At 41.7% G+C, this 21,046-nt stretch overlaps 1 protein-coding gene across 3 annotated transcripts in view; it reads left to right on the plus strand.

Annotated features, from left to right (window-relative positions):
* The first annotated feature begins 7,026 nt into the window (after positions 1-7,026).
* Positions 7,027-21,046, plus strand: part of PRKCQ (protein kinase C theta) — a 96,585-nt gene continuing 82,565 nt past the window's right edge. For 2 of the 3 annotated variants that reach the window (XM_038386868.2, XM_038386866.2), the window contains exon 1: positions 7,044-7,214. The gene's annotated coding sequence lies outside the window, so the exon portion shown is untranslated. Of the gene's footprint in view, positions 7,215-21,046 lie in introns of all 3 variants that reach the window. The other variant, XM_038386867.1, reaches the window with a different exon arrangement.

The following is a 21,046-nucleotide window of genomic DNA, read 5'->3' on the forward strand; positions in this document are numbered from 1 at the left end:
TTTACACTGGACTTGTCAGAGTTTATGGTCCTTTCTATTTTCCTCAACAGAATTTGTCTTCCAAATTTTTCTCTCTTCTTCTTTTACTCTGTTGTTTAGCCATGGTGGCGTTTTTTGGTCTGCTTCATTTATTATAAATTACTAATTACTAATTATTTATTATTGTTGTTGTTATGTAGGATATACATTTAGTTTGAGCCTATATTATGGTGTTTTTAAAAAGTTTCCATGCAGTTTTCAGGCATTTCGCTCTTGTGGCTGTTCCATTTCATTTAGCTAGCTTCCTCATTGTATAGTTCCTCTTTTTGAAGTTAAATGCTTCTATGGTGGCTTTATTTAGTGTTTGCCCTCCTACAATGCAATTTAGTTGCATTATGGTCTCTATTACTGAGAGGTTCAGCTATATTCACTTCTTGGACCAGATCCTTTGTGCCATTTAGGACTGAATAAAGAATTGCCTCTCCCCTTGTGGATTCCAGGAGTACCTGCTCCAAAAAGCAGCCATTAATGGTATCTAGAAATTTTGTTTTTGCATCCTGCCCTGAGATGACATGTATCCAGTCAATACGGGTACAGTAGAAATCTCCCAATTTTATTGGAGTTTCTGCTTTGATAGCCTCTCTAATATCCCTGAGCATCTAATAATCACTGTCATCACCCTGGTCAGGTGGTCAGTAATATATTCCTACTGCTATACTTTTATTATTCAAGGATGACATTTTTGTACATAGAGATTCTGTGGTACCATTTGATTCATTTATTAGATTTGACTCTGTGTTTGCTTTCACATATGTATTGCCAATCCCTCACCAGCATGACCTACACTGTCATTCCTATGTATTTTGTACCCTGGTATTACTGTGTTCCATTGATTATCATCATTCCCACAACTTTCTGCCTTCTGATGTTCTGTGATGCCCATAATATCAATATCTTCATTGAATACCAGGCACTCAAGTTCACCCATCTTAGTTTTTAGACTTTGAGCATTTGTATACAAGCATTTATCAAATTTGTCAATATTTAGTTGTCTGCCTTCATGTGATGTAACTGAATCAGACTCTTTTTCATTTGACTGTTTCTCTTCAGCTCCTACCTGTACTTTATCAACTTCTATCCTCTCCTCTTTACTAGGATGTAGACTATCCCCTTTAATAAATCCTCCCCTAAGTGATAGCTCTGTCTGAACTGTGTTCTCCTCCACATCAGTTGGCTTTCCCCCAGTTTAAAAACTTCTCTACAACCTTTTTAATTTTGCATGCCAGCAATCTGGTTTTCTTTTGGTTTAGGTGGAGCCCAGCCTTCCTGTATAGTCTTCCCAACAGGTTCCCAGTTCCTAATAAATCAAAATCCCTCCTCCAAACACCATTGTCTCATCCACTCATTGAAACCCTGCAGTTCTGCCGGTCTCACAGTCCCTGCACACGGAACTGGAAGCATTTTGGAGAATGCTACCCATGAAGGGACTGGACTTTAATCTCTGACCTAAATTTGGCCTCCAGGATCTCTCTCCTACCTTTCCCTACCTAGGTGCCATGACCATTGACTCCTTCCCAGAACTGCACATAAGCCTATGTACAAGTTTTGAGAGATCCACAACCTTCACCCCCAGCAATTCACCCTGCAGTTCTCCTGGTCATCACAAACCCACTATGTATATTTCTAATAATGGAATTCCCCGTTACTATTACCTCTCTCTTCTTAATAACAAAGGTTCCCTCCCCTGAGGGATCTCTTCAGTGCAAAAGGACACTATGGCATCATTTGGAAGGAAGATCCCAATCATGGGATGGTTTCCCTCCACTCCAGTTTGCTATTCTCCTTCTCTGAGACTTCCATCCTCCTCAACAGCACAGAGGCCATCAAACTGGGGACGGGACCCCAGTCTCATCTGTGTACATCTCTATCTCCCTTCGCACCTCCAGTTCAGGCACTCTGATCTCAAGAGCCCATACTCGGTCTCTGAGGCCCATGAGTTGCTTGCACTAAATGCACATATAGGCCGCTTGCCCACAAGGTAAGTAATCCAACATGCAGCATTCAGTGAAATAAACTGGGCAGCCTCCCCTCTGCTTATGGACTTCTGCCTGCATTTTTTTTTATTCTTGTAGTGGGGGAGGGATGGGTGTTTGCTCTTTGTTTTGTTGTTATTGTTTGGGTTTGGGGAGGTTGTTATTGGACTACATTTACAGAGCATTAAGTGTATGTGGCTTTCATGCTTTCTCTCTAACCTCCCTCTCAAAAATCCCATTTGCAGTTCCTGTTCACTAGCTCCTCCTAACTTGCACCCAGGAGTTTTAAAAGAGTTGGCTGAGGAGCTCACTGGCCTGTTAATGCTGGTTTTCAATAAGTCTTGGAATACTGGGGAATTTTGAGAAGATGGGAAGAATGCTAATATTGAGCCAATGTTTAAAAAAGGATAATCAGGATGATCTGGGTAATTATAGGTCTGTGAGTCTGACATCAGTCATAGGCAAGATAATGGAGCAGCTGCTAAGGGACTTGATGAATAAAGAATTGTGGGAAGGTAATGTAATTAATGCCAATCAACATGGGTTTATGAAAAATAAATGTTGGCAAACTAATTTGATATTTTTATGAGATTATAAATTTGGTCGACAAAGGAATGGTGTTGTTATAACAGATTTAGACTTCTGTAAGGCATTTGACTTTGTACTGCACGCCATTCTGATTTAAAAAAACAGAAAGATATAAAATGAACATGGCGCATATTACATGGATTAACAGCTGGCTAACTGATTGGCCTAAAAATGTAATTGTAACCAGGGAATCATCATCAAATGGCTGTGTTTCTAGTGGGGTCTTTCAGGAATCAATTCTTGGCCCTACGTTATTTAATATTTTTATTAATGACCTGGAAGGAAACATAAAATTATCACTGATGAAGTTTGCAGATGACACAAAAATTGGGGGAGTGGTAATTAATAAGAAGAACTGCTCACTGAAATAGAGTGATATGGATCACTTGGTATGCTGGGTACAAGCAAACAATATGTGTTTTCATACAGCTAATGTATGTATTAGCTTACAGGATGGTGGGGGGGAGCTTTATCCTTTTAATAATTTAAAAAGATTTGGGATAATCAGCTGCAGGTGAGCTCCCAATCCAATGCTGTGGCCAAAAGTGCTAATGTGATCCTAGAATGCATAAACAGGGGAATCTTGAGTAGGAGTAGAGAGGTTATTTTGAGGGCTGTCAAGCGATTAAAATAATTAATCACAATTAATTGCACTGTTAAACAATAATAGAATATCATTTATTTAAATTTTTTGGATGTTTGCTGCATTTTTAAATATATTGATTTCAAGTACAACACAGAATACAAAGTGTACAGTGCTCACTTTATATTTATTTTTGATTACAAGTATTTGCTCTGCAAAGAACCAAAATAAATAGTATTTTTCAATTCACACAATACAAGTCCTGTAGTGCAATCTCTTTATCATGAAAGTTGAACTTAGAAATATAGAATTATGTCCAAAAAATGCATTAGAAAATAATGTAAAATTTTAGATCCTGCAAGTCCACTCAGTCCTATTTCTTGTTCAGCCAATCACTCAGACAAACAAGTTTGTTTACATTTGCAGGTGATAATGCTGCCCGCTTCTTGTTTACAATGTCACCTGAAAGTGAGAACAGGCGTTCTCATGGCACTGTTATAGCTGGTGTCGTAAGATATTTACATGCTAGATGCACTAAAGATTCATATGTCCCCTCATGCTTCAACCACCATTCCAGGGGACACACATCCACGCTGATGATGGGTTCTGCTCAATAACGATCCAAAACAGTACAGTCCGACACATGTTCCTTTTCGTTATCTGAGTCAGATGCCATCAGCAGGAGGTTGATTTTCTTTTTCAGTGGTTCTGTAGTTTCCGCATAGGAATGTTGCTCTTTTAAGACTTCTGAAAGTATGATTTAAACTTGTCCTCTCAGATTTTGGAAGGCACTTCAGATTCTTAAACTTTGGGTCGAGTGCTGTAGCTATCTTTAGAAATCTCACATTGGTATCGTCTTTGCGGTTTGTCAAATCTGCAGCGAGAGTATTCTTAAAATGAACAACATGTGCTGGATCATCATCCGAGACTGCTATAATGTGAAATATATGGCAAAATGCTGGTAAAATAGAGCAGGGGACATACAATTCTCCCCCAAAGAGTTCAGTCACAAATTTAATTAACGCATTATTTTTTTTAACAAGCGTCATCAGCATGGAAGCATGTCCTCTGGAATGGTGGTTGAAACATGAAGGTACATACAAATGTTTAGCATATCTGGCATGTAAATACCTTGCAATGCCGGCTACAAAAGTGTCATGCAAATGCCTGTTCTCATTTTCTGGTGACATTGTAATAAGAAGCTAGCAGCATTATCTTCTGTAAATGTAAACAAGCTTGTTTGTCTTAGCAACTGGCTGAACAAGAAGTAGGACTGAGTGGACTTGTAGGCTCTGAAGTTTTACATTGTTTTGTTTTTGAGGGCAGTTATGTAAAAAAAATCTACATTTGTAAATTGCACTTTCATAACAAAGAGATTGCACTACAGTACTTGTGTGAGGTGAATTGAAAAATACAATTTCTTTTGTTTATCATTTTAAGAGTGCAAATATTTGTAATCAAAAATAATACTCACTTTGATTTCAATTACAACACAGAATACAATATATATGAAATTGTAGAAAAACATCCAACATTTTTAATAACTTTCAATTGGTATTCTATTGTTTAAAAGTGAAATTAAAACTGTGATTAATCACGATTAATGTTTTTAATTGCGATTAATTTTTTTGAATTAATCGTGTGAGCTAACTGCGATTAATCGACAGCCCTAGTTATTTTACCTCTGTATTTGACACTGGTGCGACTGCTGCTGGAATACTGTGTCCAATTCGGGTGTCCACAATTCAAGGATGATGTTGATAAATTGTAGAGGGTTCAGAGAAAAGCCAGGAGAATGACTAAAGGATTAGAAATCATGCCTAAGGGCGGCTGATAGACCCAAGAAGCTCGATCTATTTAGCTTAATAAATTTCAGAGTAGCAGCCATGTTAGTCTGTATCCGTAAAAGGAAAAGGAGTACTTGTGGCACCTTAGAGACTAACAAATTTATTTGAGCATAAGCTTTCCTGAGCTACAGCTCACTTCATTGGATGCCTGCAGTGGAAAATACAGTGAGGAGATTTTATATACACAAAGAACATGAAACAATGGGTGTTACCATACAGACTGTAACAATAGTGATCAGGAAAGGTGAGCTATTACCGACGGGGAGGTGGAGTAGAAGAACCTTTTGTAGTAATAATCAAGGTGGACCATTTCCAGCAAGACAAGAATGTGTGAGGAACAGTGGGGGGGGAGGGAAATAAACATGGGGAAATAACTTCAAAAACAGACTCCAATGAGAGACTGCTGAATTGGAATTAATTTGCAAATTGGACACAATTAACTTAGGCTTGAATAGAGACTGGGAATGGATGTGTCATTACACAAAGTAAAACTATTTCCCCATGTTTATTCCCCTTCCCCCCACTGTTCCTCACACGTTCTTATCAACTGCTGGAAATGGCCCACCTTGATTATCACTACAAAAGGTCCCCCCCCCTTGCTGGTAATAGCTCACCTTACCTAATCACTCTTGTTACCGTCTGTATGATAACACCCATTGTTTCATATTCTCTGTGTATATAAAATCTCCCCAGTGTATTTTCCACTGAATGCATCCGATGAAGTGAGCTGTAGCTCACGAAAGCTTGTGCTCAAATAAATGTGTTAGTCTCTAAGGTGCCACAAGTCCTCCTTTTCTTTTAGCTTAACAAAGGGACGGGTAAGGGGTGAGTTGATTGTAAATATCTTCATGGGAAACACATATTGAATAAAAAGAAAAGGAGTCCTTGTGGCACCTTAGAGACTAACAAATTTATTAGTCTCTCAGGTGCCACAAGTACGCCTTTTCTTTTTGTGAATACAGACTAACACGGCTGCCACTCTGAAAGCTGACATATTGAATAACTGGCTCTTCATTCTAGCAGAGCTAGGGAGATCAGGCGCCAAGGGCTGGACGTTGAAGCCAGGCAAAGTCAAAGGCACAGGGTACATTTTCAACAGTGACGGTAGTTGAGGACAGGAGCAATTTAGCAAGGGTCCTGAGGGAGTCTCCACCACTGACTCTTTTTAAATCAAGAGGGGCCGTTTCGCTAGAAGATCAGCTCTAGGAATTCCAGTGGGGAAGTTGCCCGGGCTCTCTAGCAAGACCTAGCAGGCGTCCTATAGCAAGACCTAGCGTCCTATAGCAAGACCTAGCAGGCGTCCTATAGCAAGACCTAGCAGGCATCCTATAGCAAGACCTAGCGTCCTATAGCAAGACCTAGCAGGCGTCCTATAGCAAGACCTAGCGTCCTATAGCAAGACCTAGCAGGCATCTTATAGCAAGACCTAGCGTCCTATAGCAAGACCTAGCAGGCATCCTATAGCAAGACCTAGCAGGCGTCCTATAGCAAGACCTAGCGTCCTATAGCAAGACCTAGAAGGCATCCTAGCAAGACCTAGCAGGCATCCTATAGCAAGACCTAGCAGGCGTCCTATAGCAAGACCTAGCGTCCTATAGCAAGACCTAGCAGGCATCCTATAGCAAGACCTAGCAGGCGTCCTATAGCAAGACCTAGCGTCCTATAGCAAGACCTAGAAGGCATCCTAGCAAGACCTAGCAGGCATCCTATAGCAAGACCTAGCAGGCGTCCTATAGCAAGACCTAGCGTCCTATAGCAAGACCTAGAAGGCATCCTAGCAAGACCTAGCAGGCATCCTATAGCAAGACCTAGCAGGCATCCTATAGCAAGACCTAGCAGGCGTCCCCTGCTTTCTAGCCTCCTCCGGAACTGTGAACCTCTAGTCATGATGCTGCCAAGCGCAGGAAATCCACGGAGTGGGGACTCTGTCCCGGGGCTGGGAGGTTACTGAGTCTCCCCAGGCAGGGGTGGGGTGGGGTGGGGCGGGGGATTCCTTGCCCAGAGGGAGGAGGGGCCCAGGGAGGGAGGCAGCCAGCCAGCCAGGCTGAGCTCCCCACTCACTTCCCCCCGGCAGCGGAGGCGGTGGGTGGAGGCAGCAGCTGGGGCAGGGCGCGGAGCTCAGACGGGGCAGCCGCGGGGATCGCTGAGCCGCGCCGCGGCCCGGCTCCAGGCGGCCGAGAACAGGTGGGGTCCGCGGCGCGTTGCGGGGCTGGGGGTGTCCCGGGCTGGGGTGCGGAGCGCAGAGCGGAGTGAGATGCCCCGCGGGGGCTGGCGCCGAGCGGGGATCTGTGTGCGTGTGTGCAATGGTGAGAGAGGCACACGGGGTGTGTAACTGTGAGTTACAACCGTGTGTATGCGTCGGGGTGAGAGACACGCAGGGAGGTGTGTGTGTGTGTGATTGTGAGAGAGACATACTGGATGGTTGTGAGAAAGAGAGACACAGGGGGTGTGTATATGTGCAATGGTCAGAGATACACATGGGGAGGGTGTATGTGTGTAATTGTGAGAGAGACATACTGGATGGTTGTGAGAAAGAGAGACACAGGGGGTGTGTATATGTGCAATGGTCAGAGATACACATGGGGAGGGTGTATGTGTGTAATTGTGAGAGAGACATACTGGATGGTTGTGAGAAAGAGAGACACAGGGGGTGTGTATATGTGCAATGGTCAGAGATACACATGGGGAGGGTGTATGTGTGTAATTGTGAGAGAGACACACAGGTGTGTGTAATGGTGAGATACACACGGGATGTAACTGTGAGAGAGAGACACAGTGGTGTGTATAGTGCAATGGTCAGAGATACACATGGGGAGGGTGGGTGTGTGTGAGAGAGAGAAACACATACAGGCGTGTTAATTGTGAGAGAGATACACACACACAGGCGTGTGTAATTGTGAGAGATACACACACACACAGGCGTGTGTAATTGTGAGAGATACACACACACAGGGATGACAGGTTTCAGAGTAGCAGCAGTGTTAGTCTGTATTCGCAAAAAGATCGGTTGCATCCGATGAAGTGAGCTGTAGCTCACGAAAGCTTATGCTCAAATAAATTTGTTAGTCTCTAAGGTGCCACAAGTACTCCTTTTCTTTTTACACACAGGGATGTGTGTGGGTGTAAGGTCAGAGATACACCCGGGGTGTTGTGTGTGTTATAGTGAGAGATCCACACAGGCAGAGTGAGCGAGTTTGTGTAGGTGAGAGTGAATGTAATTGTGTGGAGGGCTCTCAGTGTGCTATTGTGAGAGAGAAATAGGATGTGTGTGATTGTGAAAGATGGCTGAAGGCATGAGTGTGAACATCAGGGGAGAATGGAAGCCTATGTATAACAGTAGGAGCAATTGTGTGTTTGTAAAAAACGATGATGGGAGAGTGTGTCGGAGAACACATTTGTGTGGGAGGGAGCATATATATGTGTGTACAAGTGAGAGTGCAACACATGAGAATGGGCATCCATGTACATGACAGCGTGTTGAAGGGTGATGGTGTATGTATGTGACCATGTGTTGATATGTGAAAGTGTGCAGCTGTGTGTATAAATGCCAGAGTGTGTGTGTGTGTGTGTGTGTGTGAGTGACCGAGAGTGTTTGTGCCTGTAAAATGTGCATGAGAAAAGGAAGTCTGAAGTTCCAGGAAATTTTAATGTTTGAATGAGCAGAAACTGAAAAAAAAGAAAGTTTTGAGACGGTCTGGGTGGTTTTGTTGTCATTTTATTCAACTTGGGTGACATTAAACCTGCCATTTCTACCTTAATGTCTCTCTCATTTTGTTCTTGTTTTAAAGCACCCTGCTCAAACTGAAACCCTACTCATATTTTTTTTAAAAAGAGCTTAAATTAGTTTCAAGTCCTACATCTGAGGCTCCCCACAAGTTTCTGTGGTTTCACAATCACATTTTCCTGTCTTTAAAAATTGTTTTTCTCTCCTCTGATGCTGTATGAATACATAGAATAGGGGGAAATGACTGACTGTACATGGGGAACAGAGAAAATGGCTATAAACAGAGTGCTCTGGAAGCTCCAAAGTAAACAAACTGCAACAAATAGAGAAAACACTTTCCCCCTTCTAACCTCTTTCATGTATAGTCATTTCAGGTGCCTCTTTGTGACAATGGCAGGCAACGGATTTTCAGGCAGAAAGTGGGGGTTTGAAGTTGACAGTGTATCTCTTTAACTCTGTAAATCATTTTGGCATCCAGCATGTAAGGAGAGGCACTGCAGAATAATACTGTGATGGGTTTGAAAGTGTATTTGAGAGGCCTACAGAAATTAACCAACTCCCGCCTGCAGGTTTAGTGTATGTAGTGAGCTGCATTTCCTTTCTCAGGGGTGGGATTTGAAAACTCAGGCTCTGTCCACTCAAGCATGTGACCTTGGTTATATTGTAACCTTAAAGTGTTGAATGCTAATGAAGTACCCTTGGACTCCAGGGCATAGTCAGATCCTTTTGGTCATTGTTTTTGATTGGTGGATACAATACAGCTAACTTTTCAATGATACTTTCCTTCATTACAGAGCCTATTGACATGCTTTGCATGGAGAGAGTTGCATTCTTTTTCCACCAGTGAAATGCTCATTGCAGTAAAAATAACTTGACCAGCTGACAGCCACCCAACTGAGTCATGCTAATAAAAGAGTGTTTAGTAAGGTTACTAGGGCGAAAGAGATAAAGTTTCACTGAATTGCTATTTTAAAAAAGAGAAATAGAAAGGTTTGCAGTTCAGGGGGGGGGTTGTATTTTGATTTCCATCTTGTTGAATTGCCAAACTTGAGTTCCTGTATTAGAATCATGACATTTCTTATTTCAGAAAAATCCTCTTAAGTTTCCACCAAGACAATGGTATGTTTTCTGCACATTCCCTTTAACGGTGGAATGTGTCCTAAAATACCAATCAAGACACTAACAATTATTGATTGCTCAATGGAGTTGATCATCTAATCTGATAAATGTGAAGCAGACTTGTATTACTAAATATGATGGTAATTTGAATGGTCTCTTAAAACAGGAAGCTGCCCTAATAATCTCTTCTATGGGGTTAACTCTCAAGAGTACTTCCTTTCAAGGAAAGTCACCTATTCCCAAAATTTTCTGTGGTCCACACAAATTTAGTCTTCTCTATTTTGCTGTTGCTGAGAATGTTTAAATCAGAAATAAAGAACCATGAAACTGCAGCTATGGAAAAAGTCATCAACACTAAAGAAAGGAATCTCCAGGATTTTAGCTTCCCACCATGAAACATTTAAATTTTCCTCATTTTGGGTCTTTGTCATATATCACATCTGCACATTGGCAGGTTAAAAGAGATATTTTCCACATTTCCCCTTATGACAAAAGTATGTTTTAACATGTGATGAGTGCTTTTTAATTTCTTCTCTTGTTGGTTGGATTTTGATCATAAAAAGCTATATTCCTGGCAGAGTATTATATAATGTTGTATTAACCATCTCTCATAATTTTATATGCTTTGTTGCTGTTGCTTTTTGTGTTAATTTTTGTGTTTGTATCAGTTTAAAAGCTCTGCTCCGGATTGTGCTGTTGTTTATATTTCTGCAAACCTGTTAAAGCAAGAATTTGTGAAAGTGGACTGCAGTTTTTTGTGCGGGCTTTGAAGATTGATTTTGAAAAACATAAAATAAAAAGAAATTAAACACATTTGTATGGAGATCTAAAAACTACACATGTGGATGTACTGCACAGTACTAAGTATGACCTTGGTCCTACAATCACACAAGAGTAACTTTCTGCCTGTGAACGTGAGGAACTTCTTGCCTTACAGTTACTCATGTGTGTAAGGGTTTACAGGATGGGGTCCTTGATTCACTTCGGGAAGTGGCCTGAGTTAAGCAGAAATCATGACCACTTATTTCAGTTCTAGTTTATTGTTCTCCTGTGGCCTATACTCACATGCTGACCAAAATGTCTGATTTCTGATCATAGGGCTTTTTGGAACGAAAACACTAGCAGAGTAACTGCAAATTCTTATTGGTAGCTGACTTCAAATGTTTATTCTTATTATTGTCAGGTTCCTGCTAATTTTTGTAATTTTCCTGGCCTGTTGGAGATTTTTTAATTTGACACGGATCATGCTGCATCCAGCAGCAGAGAAAAGGTTTATTAATGTTTTGATACATTTAGAATGAGACCAGGTTGCTCTTGAAATTACATGCAGCTGTCCTAGCAGCGGATAACCTCTCCCGTTTTAGGGTTGTCAGATATTAGAGCTATTGTTTTCAAGCAGCTGGCTAGTACAGAATTGTGCTGTCAAATTACTCAACTCTTTTGGTATCATATATATTAAAACATAGTCATGCATTTTGGCCCATATCCTGCTGCTTGCTCATCAGGGCACATGTGGCCTGAAAGGCTGCATACAGGAAGTGTTAAGGGTATGGAATATCTGTGCAGGGACAGTGTGAAGGGAATACCCATGTATATCATGGAGCTGTCATTTTTCTCCGAGGTAATTAGTCAGCGTGGCCCAGTGGTTAATACACTGGACTAGAACTCAGGAGATTTGGCTTCTAGTTCTACCTCTATTACAAACCCACTGGATTACTTTAGGCAAATGGCTTCTGTTTTCAGTGTCCTTGTCTGTAAACTGAAATTACTGATACCTTCTTTGTAAAGTGCTTTGAATCTACAGATGAATCTACCTAGCTAGGTAGTATTTTATTATTTTCAGGAAGGGTTATTTCTAAGTCCTTTTTGACCATACAGGTGTTCAATAAATGAATGCATGAATTTTTATTTTATTTTTACTTTATTTTGCAATGGGAAAAGTGTATCTTTTTTCCCCACTCTCCTTATGCTTAAGAACAACTGATCCTCTTTTCCTTCAAGCCTTCAGAACAAATCTATCATTGGAGAGAGCCCCCAAGCATGGAAAATTTCAGTCCAAGAGATGAAAGTTTCCAAAACTTAAGAGCAAATGACGAGGGGGTAAGAGGGGAAATTATTATGAATCCTTAATCATTGCAGCCTGCTCTATAATTAGCACAGAGACTAACTGAGAATCAGGCCTAATAAGGCACCTTTTCACCACTCAAGTAGTGTAGAAAAGGGAGGGAGAAGGAGCCTTAAGATTTCTACCTGCTTTAAGACACCTTAACACTGCTAAAGCATGGAGGAAGAATAATGTAGTGGATAGCACATTGGCACTAGGATTAGTGGGTTCAATTTCCCCCTCAGTTACAGACTTCCTGTGCGGTCTTAAACAAGTCATTCAGTCATCCCTTAGCTGCAAAATAGGGATGATAATTTCTGTAGCTCACAGGAAAGCTATGAATGTTTGTAAGGTGCTTGGATACTTTGGTGAAGGAAAGAAGGCCAAATGAGCCTTCTGGTCTTAGGAAACCTGAGAATTAAGGCCATCACTTTTATGAAGGAGTCTCAATGGTTGGCTGTATAAAACCCAGAGAGAGAGAGAGGTTCCCAGGGTTGTGAGGCACTTCACCACCACGTACCCTTGTGAAGTGGTCATGTCTATGCCTGCTGTGGATCAGTTCCCTAAAACCAACTGTGTTTGGCAGCACAAGCACTGCCTTCCCTGCCTCTGCAGGCCTCACTCTCTCTGTGCAGGTATTGAGATGCATACACAAATCCCCTCGGAGCATTTCCTGCAGCATCCAACCCCCTGTCCACTGAACACTCACAGAATTACCCAGCCTGTTGTTCTCAAAAGAATAGCATACACTAGCCTGTTGTTCCCTAGCTCGTAAGATTCAACTCTGGATCATCATTTTGCTTACCACCACAGCACTGAGGTATGTTTGTAGTGAAAACAAGAATAAGTTTATTATCAAAGAACAGTGATTCAAGTGAAAGTGGATAAGAATATTGGAAACAAATGGTTACATATAAAATTAAATCATAACACCCTTTCTAAAGACTCCATTTAACTAACAGGTTAACATCCTGTCTAAAGAAGTCTATAGCGTCCAAAATTCTCTTCAGTGTGTTCGATCAAGCCTGATTGAGACCCCTTTTTCATGAAGCAAAACTGCTGTCCTTTTAGTCCCCCAGTCAAGGGTGCCAATGTGTCTTCTCTGCCCCCCAGATAGTCAAGCAAACCTTTGATGTGCATCTGCAGACAGGGTTCTCTCCCCTCTGCTGTGCTACTCTTCCTGAGAGAGGGCAGGTCTACACTAGTGCTTATTTTGATATAACTTATGACATAAGTTACACCAACCTAAGTGCCGGTGTGGACAATGCTGTGTCGGTGGGAGATGCTCTCCCACTGACATAGCTTCTGCCACTCAGGGAGGTGGAGTAATTATGCTGCTGTAATGATTGTACGGTAGACTAGCCCTTAGAGTCTTTCCCCATCTTTCATTTGCCTTCAGTTCAGACTGGTGATGGGAAATCCATTGTGAATGAGACAATACTCAATTTACATGTAAATACATAGGTAGAGCTAGATCTCTTGTCTGACAAGAAACCTGTTTTTTACCTTTACCAGTGACCTGTGCCTTGAGACAGACTTTAAGAACATATTTTCAGTGTATATACATAACTCCTTAAACAATTTATGTACATACACTTCACAGTGTGATGCCGGTTTTTATTTGAGACCTTACATACCATTCTTTGGTACATATTCGACCCAAGAGATCCCTGCATTGCCCATTGCACTCCCTTGCCAGTTGACATTAAGAGGCTCTTGGGTCACTGTTGGTCATAATACAGTGAGGTTAGAGACAGGAAAAATATATTGTGAATGGATGTTCTGGTACTGAGGACCATCTAAGTACCTACATAGATGGTATATCTTCTTTGTGCTGAAAGGTAAAAGATCACCCATAGCCTAGATATTCCATTCCAGAGTAAACAAACATGGAGGTGCAGAAGAATGTGCTTTTTCAGGTCATGAAGTTCAGTTCTTTCCATGTTTGTGTTATAGCACCAGGCACTATCTGTAAAGAAAAATAAACCAAGTCCAGTCGACATGAGCCTCTCAGCCAGTAACCCTATATGGCATTTGATTATTTTGATAATTTCTGCATCATTATCAGCATGCATGTTAGCTCAGAGTGCATATGTAATGTTGTACTTCTCCAACATGAGGAGTTGGGGCAGTTTAATGTGTGTGTGTACAGATCACAGCACCTTCATTGAATTGCTGATGCCTGATAAGTACACTTGGGGTTTTTAAGGGTCAGGTAATAAAGTAGTCTGACGATTTATGGGGAAATATAAACCAGCTAAGAAACTTGCCCAAAGCTTAGGCCAGATCCTAAGATCCTTTCTCAGATTTTACTCATTCCTTATTCAAGTGTAACGCCGACAGACTTGGTCATCGGCGGACGGGATCGAACCAGAGACCTCTGGAGCTTAGTGCATGAGCCTCTATCGCATGAGCTAAAAGCCAACTGGCTCTTAGCTAAGGCTGTAAAGTAAACTCATTTAACTCATTGACAGAACAAGGAGTAATGGTTTCAAGTTGCAGTGGGGGAGGTTTAGGTTGGATATTAGGAAAAACTTTTTCACTAGGAAGGTGGTGAAGCACTGGAATGGGTTACGTAGGGAGGTGGTGGAATCTTCTTCCTTAGAGGTTTTTAAGGTCAGGCTTGACAAAGCCCTGGCTGGGATGATTTAGTTGGGGTTGGTCCTGCTTTGAGCACGGGGTTGGACTAGATGACCTCCTGAAGTTCCCTCCAACCCTGATATTCTATGATTCTAACTCTCTCTAAGTGGTCTCGGTGCCACTAGATGGGACAGAACACCACACCCAGGAAGTGTGTGGGTTACACAAGCAAACTTCCAGTGATTTCCTCCCTGAATAACGACCACAAGATTTAGCCCCTTTATTAATTATAATCATATATCACTTCCTATCCACAGTGCAGCTCTTTCTAATGTCAAATCATGGTCCCACTGAAGTCTCCCAGATTCTATGCTCAGACACTACATGGATGAACACAGTATAAGAACCTGTGCAGAACAGGATAGAATATTAAACCTCCCACCGATTCAATGGGACCAGGCTTTGGCTCACAGAAAATTGCACATGTGGGTGGATCATGTAACCTTTACTCAGCTGTGCATGTAGATTTAAGGCCCAATGGGCCTGATTCTGGTCTCAGAATGACTCATTGGCTTTGGTGGTGTTGCTCCTAACTTAGATTGATGTAAAAAAGATCACAGTCATGCAGTGTCACTTTTGTCCTAACCCAAATGTAGGGTCAAATTCTGCAGTCAGAAACACACATGTAACTCCCGTCAACCTCAATGGGAGGTTGTGTGTCCATAGCTGCGAAGCCAAATTTGGCCCTTAGACAGGTTTCTAAATAGCCTGCCCAGCAAGATGTTTTTCATTTTTAACCTATTAAAAATATAAATGGTACCAGGCCAAATTTTGCTAACAGTTTCCCTGGTGTAAATCTATAGGGACTCCACTGAAATCAACAGGCTTGCTCTGAATTTATACAGCTGTGACAGAACTCAGAATTTGGCCTCTTCCTTTAAAAAGCACCACATGTGATAAAACAATGCATAACAATCAAGGGTGAAATCCGGGCCTGTTAAAGTCAATGGCAAAACTCCTGTTGACTTCAATGGGGTCAGAATTTCATCCCAAGATTTTAAGATATAGATTTGGTGTGTTTGTGGGTTTTTTTAACATGCTGCATTAGCATGATGCTGCTTTGGCTCTTCTGTGCACCAATGGGCCTGATTCTCCTCTGATTTACCCTGGTGTAAATCAGAGGAGAATCAGGCCCATTTACACCTATGTAAATCAGGAATAACTCTGTTGAAATCAATGATGGGTGAGAATCGGCCCAGTCAGAGGAGAGTCAGGTGCAATATTTTTAGTGCAAAATGAACAGGTTGAGGCTTATGCAGATTTGTATTGGTGTGTGAATGGAATTTAAGCAAGGCCATACTATAGCTGCCTGTAAAAATCAAATAAAGGCCCAAGCACTACTATGGAAAACACCCTTATTTGCCCAGAAGGGTGAAAAAGAGCCAGAGCTTTGGAATTTAGCCAGGCCACGGTTTTCCCTTTCCTTCCCCTCCTGCACTAAAGCAATCATGAGCGCTGTTTCTATTTAGATCTATCACATCAGTAAACTAGCGAACACCCACCCTCCAGCTTCCTTTTTCAGCCACTTCCCACCCGTCTCCCTCATTTTTTCCCCTGTATTTAAAAATACAGAAAGGGAAATTAAAAAAAGGGCTTGCCATAGGAGTGAAAACTGTAACAATTAGTAAAGATATCACCTAAGCCAATATGCTTAGAATCCTCAAAGTCCGAGAGGTGAAAAAGACTCGTTCAGTGATTTACCCCATACCCCTGCCTAAGCAGAATTGTTCCCTACAATGTATTTTCTAGTGTATTGTCCCATTTGTATTCAAATGTGTTGGTGCTTCCATCACTCTAATAGATCTGACTGTCCAGAAATTCATTCTTAGGGTCAGCGTAAATGTTCTGTTTCCCAGTTATAACCTCCTATCTGTTCTTACACTTCCTTGGTGTATATAACAACGAGGAGTCCTTATGACACCTTAGAGACTAACTTATTTATTTAGGCATAAGCTTTTGTGGGCTAAAACCCACTTCATCAGATGCATGGAGTGAAAAATACTGTTAGCATTAACTCCCCACTTGGTAAGGCAACTCCCATCTTTTCATATATACAGTGCTTACTGTATTTTTCACTTAGCCCATGAAAGCTTATGTCCAAATAAATGTGTTTGTCTCTAAGGTGCCACAAGGACTGCTATTTTTTGCTGATACAGACTAACACGGCTACCCCTCTGAAACTTGGTGTTTATGAATCTGATCTCACTGAAATAAATAGGTGCCTTTCACTGTCTTCAATGGGCTTTAGACCAGGCTCAGTAGCCTTTCAAAATTTGTAGATGATTATTATGTCCTCATCTTATTCACCACCTTGCCAAGCAATACATAAGTTAATTCATTTAGGCCCTGATAAAGGAAAGCACTGAGGTATATGCTTAAGTTATCCCCATTAAGGAAAGCATTTAAGCACATGCTTGACTCTTACTGAAATTACTAGAGCTCTGGCTGGATGCATTGCAAGATCTGGTCCTACCTCTGTACGTTTGACATGACTATGACTTTCATCTAAAAATAATGACTTTTAGGGGTTTTTTCATAGCAACGTATGTCCTCTGTGACCTACAGAGCAAACATCTTCTGGGATTTTTTTACAAGTTTGACTCAATATATTCTGCTCACAGTAGTGAGGCACCATTGCTTTACTATAAATGTATATTTTTTGTCATGACCAAAAAACAACTTTAAAGCCCAGGTGACGTGTAGAGCCAGAAGAGAAGGCAATGCAACCCTGAAGCTAGTCACGCTTTCTAGATTGCCTGAGTGCATCATGATCATCTGTGCAATTACCATCAGGGGTTCTAGTGAGTAACCACAGAGGCTATTTGGACAATTCATTGTACAGTAAAAATGGGATCATACTATACAAGTAAAGTAAGTTAGTGCTGCTAAGGCGAAATTCACCCTGTGATGAATACTGAAGATCCTGGGCAAGGCCCTTCATGTCACAAAAGTCCTGAGATATCTTGTGTAGGGGTGGGGTGACAGCTTGGATCCGGTGCCTCCAAGGGACACAGAAGGGCAGTGGAAGCTGTTCTAGCCCATGGACTGACACAGCCATGCAGTGACCTCTCTGCGAGTTGGCAGTAGGTCATAGCTGCTTGATCTTTGCTTAGTTCTTCACACAGGATGAAACTCACCTGTGGAAAGCTCACACTTTTAGGAGGGAATATGACAAAATGCTTAATTCTCACCATCCTGGACTGAATGTAATACCCTAGAAGTTAATTTTATATTGGATCCTCTCATCCAGTCTGTATCCCACCATACTTAGTTCAGGTCACAGAGGAAAATAATGGCAGAAGGAGAGAAAGAGACATTTGTGGGTATGGATAAAGGAGAAGAGATATCTCTTCAGCTGAGATGAGCTGGAAAATGGACAAAGCAGAGAGCTATAGGGAGGTTGTTCAGAAGGATCTGCCATGATCAGATGTGAGACTCTGCTAGGGGAAAGAAAGGAGGCCAGTGTTAACTAGACAGAGAGCTGTGAATTGGGCTACAAAAGGGTTTCATAAACAATGAATGCCATTTTTAACCGGAGCCTGGAATGAGTGGGGAACCGATGGAGTTGTTGGTGGATGGGATTGATGGGTTAGGAATGTAAGAAAGCATATGGAATTCTAGAGTCTGGAGAGCTTGGGAGCTGGAAAGCCAGAGAGAAGGGCGTTGCAATAATAACACAAGAGGAGATGCAGATACAGGGCAGGACCTCAATGTCATGGCAGCGATGCTGCCAGGAAACTTTGTGGAGGTGATTTGTAGATATAGGAGGAGAGCTCAAAATCAAGACTATGGGCAATAGAGACCTATGGGAGACCTTAGCTGAGGACGGAGATAGAAGGTGTGGAGTTGTGCAAAAGGATGCTCCTCTGGCCCAAGAGAAATGCATTTGCCTTTAAGATAATTAGCTGAAGAGAGTAGATATGAAACCACAAGGTACCTGGTCAAGTGAAAGTGGACAAGGATGAATGACTAAAGGTACCAAATGATAGTATAATTGAGTCTCAGCAATGCAAAAGTGTTCAGTAATACTGGGCTAGATGCTCAGCTGGTTCAAGGACTTTTGTACAGAGGATGCAGGTTTCCTGGAAGGTCTAGGATGTGGGGAGCATGGAACATGACAGTTTTAGGGGATGTTCTTGAGGTGACCCTGTGTTCTGTCAGTCTGGCTTCAATTTGATCAGCTAGCTGGCTGGCAGCACCTTGAGGTATCCACTCTGCAAGGGCATTACAAAAACTGGGACAAAAGACTGGGGACAGGTCCTGAAAACAGGGACATTCCCAGACTAAAACAGGGCCTAAAATTAAGCTCCTTAATCCTAGTTTAGGCTCCTAAATAAGCATACTTGAGTACTAAAATATGGATTTTAGTTCCTCTGTGTGATAATCTTGGTCCCACTTTTCAGGAATACATGGTCACCCTAAGCATGTCCATTATTTAACTACTGTGCCTGATTTATGGGAGAGATCAGGGAGCTAGAGGTCCATATTTCTGTCCAGAATCAAATGTGGGTTCAAAACTGGGCCTGCAAAATGGAGGACTTTTAAACATCAAGCCCATCTTATTTTTTTTACCCCCTCTTGCATTTTCTTTTGCTTTTGATTGAGAGTGGAAAAAAAAATACAGACGCCGATGTGGGCAGGAAGTGCTATGAAATAGATGCCACTCTGACTTAAGGTGGTTAGATATTGGTTGAGGCAAAACTCCAGCTGTGCCATTTTTTTTAAAAGTAAACACAGCAGGAAGTCTGTTAACCAATACCAAAATCTTATAGAAATACAGGAACCACCAGGCTAACGAACAAGACAACAAACAAACGAAAGATACTACAGTTGTATCTCAGTGTAAGAGATTTCCCTCATCGCTATATGGAATGCAACTGCTGTTAAAAAACTTTATGAAAAGATCCACCATTGGGTCAAATTTTCTTAGAAGAAAACTGACCATGAGAAATATTTCCATGAAATCAAAAGATTCAGTGGAAATAGTTGTTTTTAGACAATTAAACATTCCCCTGTAGTTTTTGCCACCCAGATGTTGCAGTATTGGGCTAATGCAGGAAGTGAAATTAACTAGAAACAAAAGCAAATCTGACCAGTCAATTTTTGTTATGCATATCTGAGAAAAAGGCAAAAAATAAGCTGCAGAAATAGAGGAAAGTAAATCTAGCGTTTGTACATTTTTCTGTTTGAATAGGTAAGGATGTGTTTGTGTGTAGTGCATCAGAGGTGGCAGTGCGTGGAATGATGGCAAAAGAAATGGTTATACACTTGCTTAGTAGACAGGGAATTCGGCAAGGTTTTAGTCACTGAATATCTTTGCAATTCCCCTATTGATGTTCCTGGTTTGCCTCTCCCTGGTGTCTGCAGAAGTAGCAGAGGATTCAAACCAGCCCGTAAAAATTATTGGTCTCCAAAGGCAGATTAATTGCTAGAGATATTCCCATTGCCTATTAGGGAACAAGGCAAGTATCCAGCATCTGGGAAAGATCTCTTTTGCATGGAATAATCCTTATCTTGCTGGAAGTCCATCTCTTGAGCATGAAGAGTATTAATCCTTCCCTTAACTTTTCAGTGTCTCTTTATGGCTCCCAAACACCATTAGACATGTCTTCAACTCTCCATTGTTCAACCCCTGAGATCTGTCTCTCCTCCACCTGTAGTGTGGACTGAAGCCATGGGTCAGGTCCTCAACTGAGGAATCTGCCTAGTTACATTAACATCACTGGAACTAATTTAACCCATCTGGGGATTTGGCTCAGTCTAGGTGCTGTGTCTTGTCTTCTTCACACAACTAACATAAGATTAATGTAATATACAGGAGGTCACACTGGGTGATCTAACAAACCTTTCTGGCCTCTATGACATCACATGAGAATGGTGGAGTCCAAATAACCCTGTGTACTAGCCTTATAAAGCATGTAAGGCCTAGCTACGTTCATACCCTGCTGCTCTGGCAGACCTCTAAACAGAACACAGAGAGTATCACTAGATGATCCACAAATCATTTAAAGGGAAATTACCCATCTCCTGAATGCTGCAATGGGCTACTCTGAACCCTGTACCATCTTTTCCACATGGCTGAAGCATTCAGTGTATTTTCTGGCTAAATTGTATACAGATCAGTGGGGGTGTTTGCCTGGTGCTGGGTTAGGAATCCTCGAGGTGTGGAAATCAAATTTGATTGTAAACCTCTTGGAGGTCTTCACCACATAGAGTCTCATTCTGTAACATTCCCAGAAGTGACAACTCCCCTCCACTCCCTCTCACTCCTCCTCCACCCCCTCTAAGCCACTGGCTGCAAATTCAGTGGCTGGCTGTGGAGAAAAGGGAAATTAAATAGCTATTCCAGTTCCCTTTCCAGCCTTCCTCCCACTGCACAAGGCAGTCTGAAAAAGGGAATGTCTCACTCAAAATGCTTTCAGATGTTCT

Source organism: Dermochelys coriacea, chromosome 1 (genome assembly GCF_009764565.3).
Source record: "Dermochelys coriacea isolate rDerCor1 chromosome 1, rDerCor1.pri.v4, whole genome shotgun sequence".
In the NCBI taxonomy this organism is placed as follows: Eukaryota; Metazoa; Chordata; order Testudines; family Dermochelyidae; genus Dermochelys; species Dermochelys coriacea.